The sequence below is a fragment of the Cavia porcellus genome, unplaced genomic scaffold (assembly GCF_034190915.1).
Source record: "Cavia porcellus strain 051 isolate PalLab524CR breed Dunkin Hartley unplaced genomic scaffold, mCavPor4.1 scaffold_12, whole genome shotgun sequence".
NCBI lineage: Eukaryota > Metazoa > Chordata > Mammalia > Rodentia > Caviidae > Cavia > Cavia porcellus.
The window spans coordinates 6,305,504-6,322,185 of record NW_026947495.1 but is presented as its reverse complement, the minus strand read 5'-3'; the positions used below and the strand labels follow the sequence as shown (position 1 = coordinate 6,322,185).

General features: G+C 39.7%; 1 pseudogene; it reads left to right on the top strand.

Moving 5' to 3' along the window:
- The first annotated feature begins 9 nt into the window (after positions 1–9).
- Positions 10–12,202, top strand: LOC111754116 (receptor-binding cancer antigen expressed on SiSo cells-like; annotated as a pseudogene).
- Positions 12,203–16,682: the final 4,480 nt, after the last annotated feature.

Below are 16,682 nucleotides of genomic sequence, written 5' to 3'. Positions count from 1 at the left end.
ATCATTACTATGCCTCATGCCCTGCTGGGCACTGAGCTGGCTGGTATGAACCAGTGTCCTCCTTCCTTCCCTGGGCAGAGACACTCAGGGGACCACAAGGGCCATGTGAGAGCTTTGTTGCTCACCTTGGGCAGTTGAATCCCACAAATTGAGTCTCTACTCAGGCCCTAAAGTGTGGGAGACAATTCCAGTGACTCCCCTTGAATGCAAAACAGTTCCTGCAACTTTGATTATATGGAGACTGATTTCCTTATACTGATATGTAGAGAGCTGGCTATAGTATTTCTTTCTCTCTTCAACTGGCTCTAAGCATTGCAAATAAGGTTAACCAAGGTATTGATATGTAATTATATGTAAAGCTGTCAGATGTTTTCCTGTTTCCTCCCATAGTGCTTTCTGTAAAAGATACGACCAGGTGGAGATAATATCCCTCAGTTCCAGGAATGTCAACTGGGTATGAGTCTCAAGGTAAAGAGGCTATGACTCCCCAGGGCACAAAAGTTTACATATCAGAAACCAAAACAACAGCCTCCTACAATAATTCAGTTGCTACCTTAATTGAATTATGCAAATTGATCCTTCTGCATATCCTTATGGCTGCATTTTGCAGAGATTCTTTTCTCCCTACCTGACTGGCCAGCTCAAGTTACTCAGGTAATTCCCCTGCCATCCTCACTGTCACTCATCCCTGAGCCACCCCCCTTCTTCAAAGACAGTAAATTCTGGGAGGGCCTAGAATCAGGGCCTTTATCCTCACATCCTCACAAGGATTCGATTTAGGACCTCTTGGCTGCACTTCACTTGAAGTGTGTCTTGGGGTCTTTACTCTTACAGTGGGTTGAATTGGAGATGGTAGATCGTAATTAACTTGCTGGGATTCCAATAACATTTCAATGAGATTATAAATACAACTTTTTAGATTGTGAGAAAAACTGGAAAAGGGACTACGATATTTGGATAACTACTCAGTATTTGGGATTACAATACTAAACAGGCATGTGTTCTTCCAGAAAAACAAGTCAAAATACCGGGTGAACTCACCCTGTGGAGGAGCAGCTTGTGCTTCCATAGTGGGCATGAAGAAGCCTGGGGCTCACAGAAGCTCTTGTGGAAAGGCTGCAGTGATAGACAGCAAAGGAGCCTGAGGCTCAAGGGCTTTCTTTTAATATGTAGACTAGCTTGAATAATTTGACAAAGTAATGGAAATCTGACAAACACAGCCAGGTTCCTGTACTGGGTGTAAGAAGGACGGAATTTGGACTTGAAAAGTAATCAGTTAGTAAGAGAATCCTGGAGAAACTGGAGGCAGTCTTGCAGTGGTTATAAATGGGGTGAAAGGTAGAACAGAAAGGACAGTTTTGAAAAGACCATTGATCTACCGAGTCTTTTCTCTTGGTCCCTCATGGTTTTAATTAAGGTCCCTCACCATTGCTCAGGTGCCAGGGCTGTGGAGCGGGGGTCATGAGTGCTCCTCCAGCCACCCATAAGCCATTGCCTCCCCAAACCTCATTATGGCTTAGAATCAGGATGTCCACAAATGGCTCAGGTGTTCAGAGGTGGGGCTTTCAGAAAGTGACTGGGTAATGGGGCTGGTGTGAGTGACTTGCTAGTAGGCAGTGGGCCTGATTGGTGGGCGTGTGACCTGGGGAATACATTCCCATCCCCTGCTCCCCCTTTTACTCCCCACTCCCCAGCAGTCATGGGATGAGCAGCTCTGTGCCCTGGAGCACCTGACCAGAACCAAGGTAACCCTCTCTCCCTTTGAACTGTGGGTGTTGGGTGATAAAGTGCGTAGGTCACCGCTCCTGCAAGCCCAAGAAAGGAGTATGCTCTCTGGGATGACAGACACCTCCCCCTGTGATTTTTTTAAAAAATATTTTATTTAAAAGGAAAAAGAGAAAAAAAAGCAGAACAAAACAAAACAGTGTAAGGATACAAGTCAAACATATCAAGACTGTGTAACACCATTCAAGTGGATGAAAACATTATAGAGTATTTAGAACCAGCTAACAGGAAAAATGATCAATGGTTTCTATATTATCTCTTTGCCTATAACAATTTTTGTTTATACTACCACATACGATAAAATCCAGCAAATTACAACATGATAAAATCAATGGAGACATAAGAGCCATAGTTTGGTGCAGCTTTAAGACAAGATGGTATTAAATCAGCACTAGCTATTATTATGTCTTATTTTCTTCAAAGTAGCTGTTCATTGCATCACAGGCCATAATATCAAACAGCCCAGAATAGTCACTCTAATTAATGAGTGAAAATTTTATAAGGCTTCAAGGCCACATAATGGGGAATCATGGTTATCACATACTTTTATATATTTGAATCATTTCCTACACTAGGGAAACTATTCAGTGTTCACAGATGCGAGTTTGATTTAGTGCACTTATGAGTATGGTTTCAAGCTGTGCCCATTTATTGATAAATACCTCAATGTGATCCTTCTTTATAGCTGAGTAGTACTCCATTCTATAGAAGTACCACAGCTTTTTTATCCATTCCTCAGTTGATGGACATTTGGGTTGTTTCCAAGATCTGGCAATTACAAATTGTGCTGCTATAAACATAGGTGTGCATCTATCACTTTGGTATGATGCTTTCAGTTCTTCTGGGAATATGCCTAGAAGTGGAATAGCTGTAATAAATGGGACTTCCAATCCCAGCTTTTTGAGAAATCTCCAGACTGACCTCCACAAAGGTTGGACCAGTCTACACTCCCACCAACAGTGTATGAGAGTTCCTTTTTCCCCCACAGCCTCTCCAGCACTTGTTGTTCTCGGTTTTCTTGATCCTGGCCATCCTTTCAGGAGTGAGATGGAATCTCAGTGTGGTTTTAATTTGCATTTCCCTAATAACCAATGACGATGAACATTTTTTCATGTATTTATTTGCCATTTGTATTTCTTCCTCTGATAGGCATGTATCATCTCAGATGCCCATTTTTGGATTGGGTCTTTGAATTTTGGGGGTCTGATTTTTTTAAATTCTTTATATGTTTTAGACAAGAGTCCTTGGTCTGAGGGGGAGTTCACTAAGATCTTTTCCCAATTTGTTGGTTTTCCTTTCACTATGCTGGAGATTTTTTTTGACTTACAGAAACTTTTTAGTAAGAGGTGGTCCCAGTTATTGATTCTGGGAAGCATTTCCCGTGCGGTTTGAGTCCTGTTCATGAATTCTCTACCAGCCCCTATGTCTTCAGGGGTTCTACCTAATTTATCTTCCAATAGATTTAGTGTTTCTGTTTTAATATTCAGATCTTTGATCCATTTAGATTTTAATTTAGTACATGGTGATAGGCTTGGGTAGAATTTTAGTTTTCGGCAAATGTAGAGCCAGTTTTTCCAACACCATTTATTAAAAAGACTGTCGTTTTTACAGTGAAACTGCTTGGCTCCTTTATCGAAGATAAGGTGGTTGAGTGTGTTTGTAGTTGTGGTTGTATCTTCTGATCTATTCCATTGATCCTCTGCTCTGTTTTGATTCCAGGACCATGTTGATTCTACTACTGTTGCTTTGTAGTATAACTTCAAGTCAGGGATTGTGATGCCTCCTGCCTTGCCTTTGTTGCTTAGAATTGCCTTTGCTATTCTAGGTCTCTTCTGGTTCCAGATGAACCTTAGGAGTGATTTCTCTAGATCTATAAGGTATGTTGATGGTATTTTTATTGGGATTGTATTGAATCTGTATGACAGTTTTGGGAGAATGGCCATTTTCACAATGTTTATTCTTCCTATCCATGAACATGGGATGTCTCCATTTTCTGAGCTCATCTTCAATTTCTTCCTTCAGTGTATTATAATTTTCCCTGTATAGGTCTTTCACTTCTTTCAAAAGAGTAATTCCTAAATATTTCATTTTTGGTTTGCTAGTGTAAAGAGTGTGGCTTCTCTTATTTCTCTATCTGTGATTTTGTTATTAGTATATAAGAATGCTATTGATTTCTGAGTATTGATTTTGTACCCAGCTACATTACTGAATTTATTTATTATATCTAAGAGTCTTTCAATGAACTTTAGGGGGTCTTCTATGTAGAGTATCATGTCATCTGCAAAAAATGACAATTTAACTTCTTCTTTTCCTATCTTTTACCCTTTTATTTTTCTCTCTTGTCTAATTGCTCTGGCTAGTACTTCCAGTACTATATTAAATAGGAGAGGTGGTAAGGACATCCTTGTCTTGTGCCTGATTTTAAAGTAAAGGCTTTCAATTTTTGGCCATTTAGTATGATACTGGCTGTTGGTTTGTCATAGACAGCCTTTATTATATTGAGGTAAAGACCACCTATTCCAATTTTCTGTAAAGTTCTTATCATGAATGAATGTTGGACCTTATTGAAGGCTTTCTGCATCTATGGAAATGATCATGTGATTCTTACTATTGTCTTTATTGATATGGTGGATTACATTTATTGATTTACGTATGTTGAACCATCCCTGCATGCCTGGGATGAATCCCACTTGGTCATGGTGTGTAATCTTCTTGATGATTTGCTGCATCCTATTTGCCAATATTTTATTGAGGATTTTTGCATCTGTGTTCATTAGGGAAATTGGTATGTAGTTCTCTTTTAAGGTTGGGTCTTTTTCTGGTTTTGGTACTAGAGTAATATTTACTTCCAGGAATGACTTAGGAAGGATTGCTTTCCTTTCAATTTCATTGAATAGTTTGAGGAGTGTCAACATTAGGTCTTCTTTGTATTTCTTGTAGAATTCTGCAGTGAATCCATCTGGGCCTGAGCGCTACTTTGTAGGTAAGGAATTAATTTCATATTCAATTTCATTGATAGAGATTGGGTTATTCAGCAGTTTTACATCCTCTTGATCTAGCTTTGGTACTTCATATGTTTCTAAGAATCTGTCTATTTCTTCTGTGTTATCAAACCTTTGAGAGTAGAGGTTTTCAAAATAGGTGTTGATGATCTTCTTTATTTCTATTGGGTCTGTAGTGATTTCACCTTTTTCATTTCTTATTGCATGAATTTGAGCTCTTTCTTCCCTTTTTTAAATAAGGTTGGCTAGGGGCTTATCGATTTTATTTATTCTTTGAAAGAACCAACTCTTTATTCGTTGATTCTTTGGATTGTTTTCTTAGTCTCTATTGCGTTGATTTCTGCTCTGATTTTTATAATTTCCTCTCTTCTTTTGGCTTTGTGCTTGACTTGCTCTTCTTTTTCTAGATGTTTGATATGTATCAGCATGTTGTTTATTTGTATTCATTCTGTTTTCCTGATGTGGGAGCTCAGTGCAATAAATTTTCCTCTGAGGACTCCTTTCATTGCATCCCATAGATTCTGGTAAGTTGTATCTCTATTTTCATTTGTTTGTAGGTATTGCTTAATTTCTTTTTTTAATTTCCTATGTGACCCACTGATTACTCAGGAGTGTGTTATTCAGTTTCCATGTGTTTGTCGGATTTTTGCAGTATCTTTTATCATTAATCACTAATTTCATGGCGCTATGGTCTGACAGCATGCAAGGGATAATTTCAACACTTTTGCATTTATTTAAATATGTTCTGTGAGTTAATATATGGTCTATTTTAGAGAATGACCCATACTGCTGAGAAGAATGTGTATTCTGTTGTTCTTGGGTGGAATACTCTGTATATGTCTATTAAGTCCATTTGTTCACAGGTGCAATTCAGTTCTGTTATTTCTTTGCTCATATTCTGTCTGGTTGATCTGTCCCTTGGTGTTAATGGCATATTAAGGTCTCCTGTTATAATTGTATTACTGATAATTTGAGTTTTCATTTCTGTTAATAGTTGTTTTATATAACTGGGTGCTCTGAGTTTGGTGCATATAGATTTAAGATAGTTATCTCTTCCTCTTGGAGTTTTCTCCTAACCAGTATGTAGTGACCTTCTTTCTCCTTTCTAATCATTATTGGCTTGAAGTTGACTTTGTCTGCAAACAGAATAGCTACCCCCACTTTTTTTTGGGGGGGGGTGTTCCTGTTGCATGGAGTGTTGTTTTCCATCCTTTGACTTTGAGTCTGTGAGTATCCTTTTGAGTTGGGTGGGTTTCTTGTAGACAACATATGGTTGGATTTGTTTCTTGATCCATTCTGCCAGTCTGTTTCTTTTAATTGGTGTACTGAGACCATTTACATTAATAGTAAGAACTGTTATAACTTGGTTTATTGTTGACATATTATCTTTCTGCTGTTGCAGGTTTATCTTTCTGCTCTATTCAACTGTCTGCTTTGTTTAGTGGTTTTTTCCTAAATATATCTAGGCTGTCTTTCTTTTTTTTTTTTATCTTTTTAAAAAAATTTTTTATTTAAGGAGAAAAAAAAAAGCAGAGAAAGGGTACAAGTTATACAGATATACAGAAAAAAATAAACAGTAGGAAATCACTAGTTAATGGATTACAGATTGTCATCTTAGAGATAATTGTTCAAGTCACAAAATTAAAGCTTGTAAAGTGGACATTCCAACAATGATACTGCAAACAGTTCTGTTCAATGATCCAATAAAACTCAGTGATATCACTATCTTATACACTTAAATATACATGCAGTTATATCATTTAGAGCATTTTCTTTTCCTCTCTCTTGTACAATGACTATTACACATTTTGGGTTTTATTGCTCCCACGGTTCTTATTACTTTTTTGGAAGAGAGTAAAACCAAATGTAACATAACAGAGCAAAGTCGGTCAAATCAAAAGGGTGGACATAATAGATAATGTAAAAACATAATACAAGGTGATCAACAATGGTTACCATAATGCCTCCCGCTATCTCTAATAGAATTGCCTATATCATCAGTTATAATAAAATTGAACAAAACAGTAAAGAACAAAACCGACAAAACCAAAACATTGGAGACATTGTAGGTCTTCAAAAGTAGATAAAAGTCATCGAGAATGGGCGCCATGATGAATCTCACTATCTTCACAGCTGTTGCCTAAACTTTTAAACCTGGTACTATCCAGCAAAACAGAATAGAGGGACATCAGTCAAAAACAAGATGGTGAGAGTAATACAGGGCTTTAAATCAAGATAATGGAAAGTCAAAGTGGGTTACTATAATATACCCTGCTATTTTTATTTATTTTTCCCTTAATTAAAAGGATAAAAATAAAAAAGTAAATAATGGAGTGGAGATTGAGATAAAAGAGGGCATAACAGCAAAACAGCGCAAATCAAAACATAACCATTTAAGCAGAATAGTGTTTCACCACAAGATAATCCTGACATAAAAGTAGTTACCATATTGTCTCTTTCCTTGAAATCTTTGAGTACAACTTTGTATACTGTAGCATTAAATATATCAAGACAATGTAAAACCATTTAAGAGAATGACAGCATTACAGGATATTTAGAATCAACTAACAGAAAATGAACAATGGTTTCTGTATAATCTCCTTGTCTTTAAAAGTTTTTGCTTATATTATCGTACATAATAAAATCCAATAAGATACAACCTGTTTAGACCAATGGAGACAGAAGAACAAAAGCTTGATGAGACTTCAAAACAAGATGATACTAAATCAGTATTACCTATTAAGACGTCATTTTCTCCAAAATAGCTGTTCCTATCATCCAATCTTCTCTTCCTCATTTCTGTTGAGCTCTTTTTCTGTCATTAGTTGTCAGTTTGTCTTCTTCATTTTGTTCTCTGCTCCATTCATTGTGGCCTCCCCACCACTATTTCTGGATTCTTTGTATTTTTCTTTTTTTAGAATATCCTGCAATACTCTCTGTAGAGTTGAATTGGTGGTTGCAAATTCCCCCAGTTCCTCTTTATCCTGGAAGCACCTTGTTTTTCCATCAATTTCCAGGGACAGTTGTGCAGGATATCTCAATCTTGGCTGGAGATTATTATCTTTCCAAGCTTGAATTATTTCCCCCCACGCTCTTCGTGATTTGATGGTTTGTGCAGAGAAATCTGCTGTAATTCTGATGGGTTTTCCCTTGTAAGTGGTCTGTTTCTTGTCTCTGGTAGCTTTTAATATTCTGTTCTTGTATTGAATTTCTGGAATTTTTTTATTATATGCCTGGGTGTTGCTCTGTTTGGGTTGTAGGTGGCTGGGGTCCTGTATGCCTCAGACATCTGAGTATCTTTACCTTTTGCTAAATTAGGAAAATTCTCTTGGATTATTTCTGTGAGTAGCTTTTGTAGTTCATTTGTTTGTGTCCCTACTTCTTCTTTTATGTTCTTAATTCTTAAGTTATGGATCCTCTTATCATCTTCTTGTCTTTGTATTATTGCTGTTTGTTTCTTTGTTATTTTTAAGAAGTTTTTCATTTCATTCTCCCATATTACAAGTCTGCCCTCCTGTTCAGATAGTGTGTCCTTAGTTTCTTTCAAGCTGTTATGCCAGTTTTCGATAGACTTTTTAGTTTCCTGGTAGTCCCTTTGATCCTGCTTCACGTATTCTATGCTTTCTCTATTTTCTCCATCAAACAATTCTCCCCTCTTTTTCTGTTCTTCCATTCCACCATCCATTTTTTCTTGGGTGGTGCTTAGCATTTCTCTAACTATTCTGCTTACTTCTAGCTTCAGGTCATTAATAACTTCATTCCTGAACTGATCTATGAGGCTCTCTAGATGGCGCTTTATGTCTATTGGTGCGGTGTCCGCTATTACCTGTTTCTCAGGATTAGGGGCCAAGGAGCCTTTCTTGTTGCTGCCTCTTCCCATATTCTTTGTTCCTTATATATGCAAGCTTACATAGGAGGCCCAGCTTTCCTCCCTGTCAGCCACAGCCTGTTCGAATTGCGCCGGCTAGGTGTTCCCGCCCACCACAGCACACCAGGAAGTTCCAGACCAGGCAGCCTATGCGCGGCCCGCCCCTCCAGGCCGCCCTCAGGCTCTGGGATCTGGGTTGGGCTAGCCTACTGGGTCCGCCAGCAGTGTCACCATAGGCTAGGCACTGCTCACCAATCCCACTTGAGAGGGGGATATGTGGCTGAAGTCGCCACAGCGCCCTGCTCCCCGCAAGTCTGCCCAGTCCCAGAATGTCCTCTGCTGGAGTCAAACTGTGGTAGAGTGTCAGTTTCTCTCACTCACCTCACCACAAGTCAGTGCACACTCCCGCCCGTCCTGTTTTCGACTCCGTTCACCAATTCCCGTTCTCAGAACTTCTGCGCATCTCTCTCCCTGCTGAGCCGATGTAGACGCAGCCACCGAGCAGCAGGAAACCCAAATCGCGGCTTCCAATGGTGCGGGCTCCAGCTTCCACACTGAGGCTTTATCTGTTCCTGTTCTAGCACCAGGACTGCATTCCAAGTTGGTTTCTCTCAGCCCAGTTCGTTCCTGGGTCAGCAGAGCATATCTCCACCGGCTATGTCTCCTTACTCTGCACCATTCCTTACTTCTGAGCCTAGTCTTTCAGAGAGCCTCCGTAGATGCTGTTATCTGTCCGCCATGTTCTCCCGGAAGTCCTAGGCTGTCTTTCAGTATTCTTTGCAGGGTTGGCTTAGTGATCATGAAGTTTTTCAGCTGATCTTTGTCAAGGAAGTATCTTATTTCTCCATCAAATTTGAAGGACAGTTTTTCAGGGTACATCAGCCTAGGTTGGAAATCATTTTCCTTTAGGATCTGAAATACATCACTCCATGTTCTTCTTGACTTTATTGTTTGTGCTGAGAAGTCTGCCGTAATTCTGATAGGTTTTCCTTTATAGGTAATCTGTCTTTTTTCTCTGACAGCCTTTAATATTCTATTCTTTTGTTCAAGTTCTGAGATGGTCATTATTATATGTCTGGGTGTAGATTTATTTTGGTTGTGACTATTTGGAGATCTATATGCTTCATTGATCTTGATATCAGTTTCCAATCTCATGTTTGGGAAATTTTCAGCTATTACTTCTCTAAATATCCTCTTGACATCCTTTACATTGTCCCCTTCTTTTTCATTTATCCCTATCAATCTTATGTTGTTTCTCTTTGCGTCATCCTGTAGGTGTTGAATTGTTATTTCCTGATTTCTTGTTATTTTTAAAAGATCTTTTCTTTCCTGTTCACTTGTTGCAATCTTGTCTTCGAGGTCTGAGATTCTGTCTTCACATTCATTGAGGTGGTTTTTACAACTTTCAATGGAGTTTTTGATTTCCTGTATATCTCTTTGCATCTGTTTTATGTATTCTGTTTGTTTCTTATATTGTTCATCCAGGGATTCTATCTTTTTGTTTAGTTCCTCTAATTTTTAAACTGCCTCTTCTTTAGCTATGTTTAGCATCTGCTTCATTTCTTTTATCAATTCTTCTTTCATCTGAGAGAATATTTCTAGTTTGAATTTCTTTAAGGCTTCCCATACTTGCTTCTTTATTTCAGTTACCATTATTTCAGGTATTTCAGTTATGTGGCATGTGTTTTCTTCTATGTACATGGCTCCTAGGCTTTCTTGGGATGGGCTGGATGCTTGAGATTGCATTTTGGACTTTCATTTTGTCATTTTCCTGTATTTGGGAGCTTCAAGTGTTCTTCCAGGTGTCGGAGAGAGATCCACCAGCCTGGGATGAGGTACCCTTCGATGGGCCCACTCACTGGACCCAGCAGGGAACTATGGCCTGTTCCTCAGGCCAGGAAGAGTGTCTCCTCAGGCTGGGTGGAGCTCCCAGCCGGTGCTGCCACAGTCTCTGATCTGGACTGGTACCCAGGTCCAGTGGGGAACCGGCCTGGGTCCCCAGGTCAGGGCGGAGGTTCCCACAGGCTCTCCCCCTGTGATTTTATGCCTGTTTCAAACATTTGCAAGTTTTGGCATAAATAAACTCAACAAGCTTTTGCATGAACCCCAGGATTCATGGATGCTGGGCACTCTAACCACTGAATGGACTTCAGCCCCTCTTCCAAGGCTTTAAGTTGAACTCCTGGATGTGGAAGCTGCCTTAGAGCTAGGGTGCAAAGTAGAGGAAGAGAAGTGCTGTGTGCTGCAGGCCCCACAGAGCTCCTCAGAATTTCAATCTTCCACACACGTTTCCTCACTGGGTGAGAGCCAGGCTACCCGTCCTGGGGAAGGCACATATGTACCAGGCCATGACCCACCTCAGAAAGGGACCTGCACTTGAAAAATACCACAGACACTGTATGCTACCTGAGCAACTGTTACTGGAGGAGATGGGTCATATAATTTTAATAATCACAATAAATTACTGATATAGAAAAACACTACTAGCACTAAGACAGAGACCAAAAAAAAAAAAAAAAATCCAAAAGAAAATATATGTGAAAAATATAGGGCATGGCAGGCTCAACAACAATGAAGGAGTGCCCTGGCTGGGCATATGTGGCCTGGGGCTGCACACGTGTGATGGAGCTCCAGTAAGAGGTGGCAGTGAGTTGGCACCGCATGTGGGCATGGCCTCAGCCATTAGGGGCCTGCAGGCCAGCAGGGCAGTGAAGAGGAGGCAGGGGGATGGGAAGGGGAGGGGGATAGGGATGGGGACGGGATTAGAGGCTTCCATTCCCATCAAGGCCACTGTTTCAGTGACTTAAAGTTTGTACCTGCCTCGCCACATTATTCTCATTTGTAGAGATGAATACACAGATCCGGCAGAGGAAGGAAATTAAGCAGAGACAAAACTACACTGCCAAGTACCGTAGATTGCTCGTCAGTTCCTAAGCAGGCAGCTGTGAGAGTGAAGTCCTGGGAAAAAGCCGCCCCACAGGTGTACAGATTGAAGCAGGAAATGGAAATGCTGCCACACATCAGAGTGCTCTGCACTCCTACCACAGACACTTAGAAAACTGTTACTGTTCTTAAAACCATCAGATTTTGGCATTCCAGGTGGTAGCACAGGTTGCTGCAGGAGATTACCAGCTATACATGATACGTCTTTTATTCATCAGTCTTCTTAATTTAGGTGACTTGAATTCCTGGCAAGAAAATAATGCATGGGAAGAGAAGATGCAGCCTGGCACTCAGGAAGTTCTGAGGCAATAGAAAACAGCAGGCAGAGAGAAGAGAGCAGCAGACCACAAAGGAAGGAAATGGAAAATGAAGAAGGAGCAAAACGAAACAAGAGTGAAACTTTCATAACAAATGTACTTCAGATGTCACAGTGCCACGAGGAGAAAGCTGAGCACCACAATCCACACAACATTTGCTGGATTTAAGACTTTTTTTAGGATATGAACATGTTGCTTGATTTGAATGCATTCATCAGGCTATCCTGAAAACAAGGCATCTCTCAGAGTACCTTGATCTTTTAGTGACTGAGACTCAATGCAACAGAAAAGGCTTATGAGGCATTATTTTCCTCAGTATGCTCCAAATATTAGACAATTGTTTGCCGTCAAGATATTATTACCAATGGAATATACTGGTACCTCTCAAGCTATTGTTTCTAGCTAAGTAAATGGGTAAAATGTGATGGTGGAAAAGAAGTCTGCTATCACGTTTTTCTTCAATGTACGTAATTATGAAAGAAATAATTTAAATATACTTCACATCACCTGAGCTAACTTAGACAAATTGGAGGTGGGGCTTTCCCTTCCTGGTGTTAGCATGTGTTTTCTATAATCTGAACTGGCCTTTTTGTTTGATATGTTAAAGAATTTGATTTTGATTTTCAAGATAATGACATTAAATGCAATAATATGATTTATTATTAGTATTTTTGCATCACTTTCTTTGGGGTGGTGTTGCACTTGTACACATATTTGTAATTTATTAACATGTATAAACATTGAAAATCAGCTAAAATGACAAATTTGTTTTACATTATTATAACTTGTGAGTTTTAAGAACTAATATGAGTGGGTTTTCCCTTTCATTATAGATTTTAAGATGTTATGGTACTTTTAAGTACCTGAGATCTTCCCCCTCAAAAGGTATTAATTCACAAATTAATGCAGAAAGACTCCCGTTCTGATATTTCAAACTTTTGGATGATTTCTCTATCAGACATAATGCAGGTCAGCTGTGCTATTGGCTAAACTAATATTGTTGATTCACTGAATTATGAAGAAAGTGAGGGAAAAATATAATACTCGACCTAAGAGCATAATAGATTGGGAGAATACTAGAATTAAAGAGAAAACCTGTTATGGTAACTAGAAAGCATGGACTTTGAAGCTGGTACATTTCATTTAGGATAATTTTCAGTGTTCATTTACAAAAGATCCAATTATCAGTGAATGATCACATAAGGGAATAAAAAAGTACAGAACTGGAGATGGAAACCTACAGCAGCAACAGAGTTTGCCAACCCTGGCTACTGAGGACAAGGAAGGGACAGCCTTAAAGAGAAGGCAGTCTGAGAGGAACAGAGAGATTAGGCTGAGGAGTGCAGCCATCTGACTCATTGACTTGGCAGAGGAAATTTAAAGGCAGTCCAATGCTCAGGCTGCACATTGATAATGCTCGCTGCTTTTATGCACATTTAGAGTGAGATTAAGGGCAAAAGCAGAGACAAACCATTTGAAAATCTTGCAGTTTGGTCAGAAAAGGGACGTGTACAGTCATTGTACTACAGTGACACACACATACCTGCTTATAGCAACACAATTCATAAAAGCTAAATCCTGGAAGCAGCCTGTTTTCCCATCAACAGATGATTGGTTAAAGAAAACATGGCATCTATATGTAATGAAATATTACTTCTCCATAAAGAATGGTGATTTCATTCGAAGTTTCAAGATACAAACAATATGTGGACAAACTCTTTGCTTAAATGTGACACTAATACTAATGGCTTCCCAGAGGAGGGATTTTTTGTTTTGTTTTTTTTTTTGTCCAGGGGATCAAACTCATGACTTAGTGCTTGCCAGTCTGGTGCTTACACCACTGAGCTAAATCCCTGGGATCCCAGGGCAGGTTTTAATCCTACCTCGAGCACAGTCTACTGTCCACACCTCTAACAGCATCTGATCTTCTGAGCTCCCAACAGAATGGGCCATCATGCTTTGTTTATAGTACTGCGAGGCTTCTCTATTTCCCATCTCCAAATCTTTCCAAACTTCTCCCAGAAACCAGCTTCAAGGGCTTCTAAACCATATGGTCAGGTACAGTCCGAGCAATGGGCAACACTCCTGGGATTGATTTTTCTGTATTATTCTGCTTTTTGCGGCTGGAAGAATATATGCAATATGTAAAACTAAAAGGAAGACAAGTCTATTTTGGTTCACATCATAGTGGAAGGATATAGTAGAAGAAAGCTACTCATCTCAGCTGTCAAGAGGCAGAGAGTAAGGGAAGAACCTGACAAGAAGAAACAAGATACCATGCATAATTCAAAAAGCCATGCCTTCATGACCAATTGAGAAACACCACAAGTGTATTTCTAACCTCACTAGCACCTATCAAGCCAATCACAATACAAACAAGACTTAGTAACACTAGCCCTCCACCCCAGAGCACAGGGGACTAACTCATCATCCAGTGAGAAGCTGTTGAGCTTGTCCTGATTTGCCTGTCATACAGAACTCACAAGAAAGGCACTGGCCCATGGTTTCTCTGTGCTCCTCCTCCTGCCTCCTGACCAAATATATGGTACTTGTGTATGTTGCCTTGCCTGGCATGATATGGTCCCCTCCTATTGAAAACAGAGAAGTAAGAAATTTCAGTGGCATTAGCTTTTCTGTTTTATCTCAACACTCAGTCAACTCAATAAATGAAAATCCAGCAGGTACATTTGAACACAGTCTAAATATCATCAGGGTGGTGACCCAGGAAGAGCTGATGGTATCATTCAAATCCAAAGATCAATTGCTGCAGAATTTTAGTCAAAGGTCATCACCTTACATGGTAATTTCATCTGGAAGCACTCTCACATAAACATCCAAAATAGTTTCAGCCGAATACTAGGGAACTCTGTCTTCTAGGCAAGTTAACATGTACAATTTACCATCTCATGAGTTTTATAAAGAACCATACCAACAAGGCATTAAGAGCTAAGGAGGCTCCAACCTCAGCATAACAGAGTAAGATACACCTTTTGCTCTCTACTTCATGGGCCTCAGTAAAGTCTGCAGTGACCCTAGGCATAAAATGAGAAGACAGGGGAAGAAATAGAACTGTACTTGCAGTGGGACTCACTGGGTTTCCACCAGGCAGCCTCAAGCTGTGAGCATGGTTTCAAGTGGTCTGAGACTGCTGAGTGGCCTAGCTCCTAGCAGAAACAACTGCAAAGTTACTCTGTAGGGTGATACACTCATTTTGGATGAAAAGAAATCCCTCTTGTAGTAGTCTTTTCAAGAACAAGCGGAAGAGTGCACTCAAGGATAATAAACCACTATTAGTCTGTATTTTGTTGCTATTGTTGCGTCCTTGTCCAGTTTCGCTATCAGAGTGATGCTGGCTTTGTAGAAAGCACTTGAAAGCTTTTCTGTCATGTTGGTTTCACAGAAAATTAGCAAGAGTACGGGCATTAGCTCTCAAAAAGCCTGGTTGGCCACATTGGGTGCCAAATATCGTAATCTCAAATACTGAGTACAGTCATCCAAGTATTGTAATTGAGATAGCTCGGACCCCGGAATAAAATCCATGGAAGCAAGGAATTAAGAAATTTGGAGCAAAGGCTTTTATTTCAGGCCTGGCAACACAGCCCCCTTAGTGTCGACCCAGAGACTGTGACCTCACAGACTAAAGAAAGGGATTTTAAAGCAAGAGAAAAAAAAAAAACTCCGCAGAGCTGTTAAGCTGTTGACTTAGTCCTGACAGCATCTGGAAACTGTAAAGCTGTCAACAATAGTTCTGATAACATCTGGAGCTTTTGGTGTATTTCCTTACTCCCATCCTGCGGATAAACATTATCTCAGAATAGCACATCTGCAATAACATGTGGAGAAGAAAGTAGAAAGTTGATTATCTCAGGACAGCTCGTTAGCATTAACATGTGGAAAGAGGAGAAAGTTACAAGAAGCCGAAACTTAAGTTTTTACAAGGATTAGAAACTTAACCCTATGGGCACATACAGAACGAGAGGAGGCGCATTGGTTAGAGTTAAGCCATAACAGTAATTCGTTTTTAAAGTCTTCCCCACAATCCAAAAACATTATATTTGTAATCCCATTTATATATTATTGGAATCTCAGCAAGTTAATACTAATCTATCATGTCGAATGCCACAAAAGGCCAGAGTAAAGACACTAAGACATATTCAAAGTTAAGGGCAGCCAAGGGGTCCTAAGCCCAATTTTTGTGAGGATGTATGGGCAAAAGCCTTGATGTTAGGCCTCTCCCAGTGTTTGTTATCTTGTGAGGAGGGCGTGGTTCAAGGATGAATTACAGTGAGGAGGGAGGGAACTATGTGACTAACTTGAACTGGCTAGTCAGGTAGTGAGATATAAGGATATGCAGAAGGATCAATTTACATAATTCAACTAAGGTAGCAGCTGAATTGTATTGAGAAGCTGTTGCTTCAGTTTCTGATATGTAAACATTTGTGCCCTGGAGAGTAATAGCCTTTTTCTGTCAAGGCTCATACCCAGTTGACATTCCTGAACCTGACTGGCTCTATCATCCTGTTGTGCTTACATATTTTAGAGAGAGCACTATGGGATGAAACAGGAGACTGTCTGGTGGTTTTAGATATTATGTAGCAGTATGTTGGCTAGCCTTATTTACAATGCTGAGCCAATTAAAGAGAAAAAAATGCCATAGTCAGCTGTGTACATATCAGTATAAGGAAATAAGTCGATATAATCAAAGTTGCAACAACTGTTCTGCATTCAAGCAGAGTCACTCAAATTGTCTCCCACAAAATTCAACAG